Source organism: Sceloporus undulatus, chromosome 3 (genome assembly GCF_019175285.1).
Source record: "Sceloporus undulatus isolate JIND9_A2432 ecotype Alabama chromosome 3, SceUnd_v1.1, whole genome shotgun sequence".
In the NCBI taxonomy this organism is placed as follows: Eukaryota; Metazoa; Chordata; class Lepidosauria; order Squamata; family Phrynosomatidae; genus Sceloporus; species Sceloporus undulatus.
In genome coordinates, this window is record NC_056524.1 from 66,653,672 (window position 1) to 66,658,383 (window position 4,712).

A 4,712-nucleotide genomic window follows, 5' to 3' on the forward strand; every position below is an offset into this window, starting at 1 on the left:
AAACCACCCACAGTAGCATTCTCTTGGTCTTTTTATAAGAGAAGGCAAGGGTTTCTTCAGCTCATACAATGCAGGCATCATTTATGTCTCATATTCCCCCAAGTTTTTTAGATGAGCTTTATGATTCTGGTACACTTAATATATTCTTATAGTTAAATTGGATAGAAAGCTGAACATTTTGCTGCTTCAATACTGTGTATTCCTATAATTTAACCACACACAACATACATATATTCTCTGTAATATAATACGAAAATGTTTTTTATAGTACTCATAAGTTTGATGAGATATATCAGTCTCTCACCATAGCATTTTATTGTGCCTAATTCCACCAAAACCTACTGAATAACCCCTTTTCTGTTAACGTGGGATCCGAGGAAACATACATGCGAACTTCAGGACCATGTCATTTCCCTTCAAAATTACAGCAAGTGTATCTTTAAAAAGAACCATAAGATCTCAAATCCCAGAAAAATCATTACAAATATGGCAATTAGGCTACATTTCCCAAAAGAATGGGTTATATATAAGTTGTTACTTATTACACCAGGATTAAATAGACATTGCCTTGCAATGAGAGCACAGTAAATCACCAACCTTAATGCAAAGGGGCAGGTCCTGCTAATAGATGTTTGCTCGTTCCAGCCAGTCATATTACCCTCTCCAAATACAGTGTTTGCTCTGTCAGTGTTTTTATATCATCTGTCTCCTGACTCTCACTGAGTCTACTTTTGGTTGTGGAGGCAAGGCATTGCCTTCCATGCAACATTGCTATGTTCTTCTCTCTGTGTTGGTCTGCTGTGTTGTGAAGCCTTGATGTAAGCTACACTGGCCATGTGAAGCTGTAGGAACATCCTGGATGATTCAGATCTACTATTGCAGGCAACTCATCGTCCCCTCCCTTCTCTTTTGGTATCATTATATTTTAATGGCAGTGTTTACGCTCTACCATAAGGCTTGTGACCAGGCCAGTCTGGAATGTTACTAGCCATTATCATCAAATAACCACTATAATCCATGAGTTGAAGGAGTAGATGGCCACTTTCATATACCATGGATATTCAATACCATGCAACCATAAAATAGTAACGTCAACAAGGGCAGTTTAATGTTACTTGCATGTAAGCTCATAACCATGTACGCAAGAAACATGCCCTCAATGGAGTAATAGAATACAAGTTATGATGGCCACCTCAGTTCACTGTAAATTTTTCTATTGCTTCTTTCTGCAGGTCCTTGCCAGGGGGTGGGGGGGGGGAGGAGAAGCCAAGAGTTTGAAAGAAGCTGGTAGAAGGGGGAACAACAGAGTCGGTAGAAACATCCATACTACAGAAGAATAATGGCTTGACATCACTTTAACTGTCATGGTTTCAGACTATGGAATCCTGGGATCTTTTGTTTTTCATGTATTTAGCCTTCCTGTAAGGAGCTATAGTGGCTCACCAAATGATAAATCCCAGCTTCAGCAAAAGGGCCATGGCAGTCAAACACGCTAAACTGTAGGATGTTTGTGTTGTGTGTATTGTTCATGTGCAATTGTCGAACCTGTATGGAATTAATTTCCCCCACAGTTTGTATATATTAATGGCATATATTGTTGCCTTTGTTGCCTTCAAGTTGTTTCTGACTTATGGCAACCCTAAGGGAAATGATTTGCCCAGCTTCAGTGGTTCCATCCAAGCAAGGATCGAACCCGGTCCTCCTGTCTATGTCCACGCACTCAAACCACACACCATACTTGGCTCTGCATAGTCATCTAAATACCACTTTTACTTATTCACTTAATATATAAATGAAATAAAAGCATATTGAGATGCATGGCAACGTCTCCTCAAATGAGATATGATTTAAGAGCCAAATACCTTACGACTGTTGTTAAAGTTTCGTGTCTTATCCGAGACCAGGCATCGTTTGTGGAGCAATTCTTTCAACCTGCTTTTTCCTGAAAAAAAAATCAACCTGTGAAACGCAGAAATGTTTTTCAGATGCAGTGAATAAATTGTGGCAAAATTACTCCTATTTTGGCAAATGAACATTCAGTCTAGCCTCATTAAAACAAAGTGGACACATTTCTTACTAAGCTGTAATATTTGGAGCTTTAGCATATTACATCATCTTAACATCCCCCCATGCTTGTCTCACAAGTTCCTAAGATTTAAGACAATTTACGAGAAAGAATATGTACGGCAGGTGCCAGCGAAATCACATCTGTAGGATGATGCCAGAGAAGCTTTAAATTGCACAATCACTCTGCCTCATTCATGAGAATTTTCACAGCAGGTGCGAGAGGAATTCCCCCAAGATGTGGCCTCTTCCATGTTAAACTTCCACTGGTTCCTGCTTTTTTTCTTACCACAAAAGTATAGTATTCACAATATTAATGACTACATTGACAAATTTCAGATAAAATAGACATTCATATTTAATATTATTTCAAACTTAAAGGGAAAAATGCATGAGTGGAAATGGAAGTACATTAGGACTGCAATCCTAAACAACTTGATTCATACTTACTTATGAGTAAACATCAGCTAGGAATTAACTGTTAGAATAAAATAGTACTCTAACCATAGCAATCTTGATATGGCAACATATGGAGCCTGGCTTGATTTGTATGTACAGACCCTTAAACTTTTCACACAATGTTATTACTGTCACTTCCAGTTGGAAGCAGAAGCAAAAATTATGGAAATCCTTTCAACAAACAACTCACATGGTGCAGGGGAAGAATTCAACACAGGTAGGTTATATGAACAAAGTTTATAATGCAGAATTTTTTTTGCATGTTGATTTACTTGTTATATTATCTGATCAACAGTGCAGGTGAAAGGTTGTAGGATTTGTTGTTAATTTCAGTTATGTACAAACCGCAATCTGGGTTTTATGAATCCAGGAGATATTGGCCATGGTGCAACTGGATTGTTCAATACAATATGGGTTCAGGAGCAGACCCAACCGTTGTACTTCATTCTTCACTGGGATGGGGGTGGGGAGTACAACCTTAATAAGGTAGGTATACGACGTACTGCACCAACAGCACATTTTGCAGGGATAAATTACGGAGTTTTTTCCCCCTCATTCGACCAAGATTAACCCAGACACCAGTGAGAATAAGTTCCACTATCATCTTCCCTGGACCATCAGATGTGAAAATCAGAGTAAAGCTGAATGTCATACATCTGGCATTTCAGACCAAAATGCAAATGCTGTGTTTCACATCATTTCTGATTTTTTTATTCTATGTCAGCAATTCATATGTTCTGTTGGATATCAATCAAGTTAATGGTGTATGTCCATCATGCAGAGACCTTTCTTTCTTTAAAACAAACTAAAGGCCTTTATTTGTAGACCTCATGCCTTTAAAAGTACAAATACTGTGCGTCTTCTAGTGGCATGATTTGTTATGTTTTTCCCGGTTTAAAGCTTTTCTGAGAGAATTTTCATATAGCTTGGGAAGGAACTATATTCTTCTCCTAGTATTACTTTGTGATGAAGAAAAGCCCTCAGAGGGCATTACAGCGGAAATGTAGCTTTTTAAACCTGAAATATGAAAAGCACATAAATGTATAGACAAATAGATAATTGCCCTCTCATAGTTTAATTTGAAAAAGTAGGAGAGGGAACAAACTTAATCAGATATATGGTATGCCTATGGCATTAAATCATCTATCCAATACACAGATTTTAATACACAATATCCTTTTCAAGAATGACAGAAATTTTGAAAGGCTCAGCTGAAATGAGGAGAGCAAATTACTTCATATGTAGATACAAATAAATATCTTCTTTTTGTTCTTTCTTCCTTTGAAAGTGATGTGGGGGGAGTCACTTTAAAATCTGGGTTTGAGCCAAAGAGAGAGAAGGAAAGAAGAAAAGGGGGAGAAAGGAAATAATTACTTTATTTTCAATCCTCACATTGCTATTACGGAAATTCAGGAATTAGGAATGCCAATTATAACAAACACGTGAAAAAGAGCATATCATTTTATTATATACTTACATCATGTTTGTCTCTATTCACGTGATAGGCTGTCCTTCTGGTAAAGTTAAGGCAGTCTTAAACTGAACTGACTCTTGTAGAGAACAGAGAGAGAGGAGTGGCTTCTTTCCTTATAGCATTTGAGGAAGTGGACATAGACGGAAATCCAACTCCCAATCATGCTTACTCACTACATCTATGAGGTGGACTCATTGATGTTTTGAGGATTCGCCAGAATGTCATCCAGGAGTGATAAATGCTGCTTGCTTTTAAATGGTAGAAATCAGTTGGTTATTGTCTCTTGTAAATATATCCATCTTACGGTCTGAAAGTTGATTGCCTTCTTACTGGAAAGTGCAAGCTTATTACAGAACTGTAGATGGATGCAGCTGTTGCTTAACACGCAAATACCCATGGGAAAACTGTACATGTCTGAGCCACGGCTTCTGTGGTAGGTTGATAGTTGATTATATCTTATCCAGTTTAAATAATAATACTTCCATGATTCTACTTTACTTAAGGCAAAACATCTGGAAAGAAGAAAGGAACATTTTACAAGATTCTGAGATGAAGTAACCTCATGATGCCCTCCTGTTACTAGCTTTTCGGCTATGCTGTGCTTCCCGTACTGTCCCAGGGCGTGGATTAAGTTTGCACACCTCTCAAACAGCATACAGTGCTATACTGCTTAGGGTATACCTCTGATTTCTGAGTATTTACAAGCCTAGTTTTG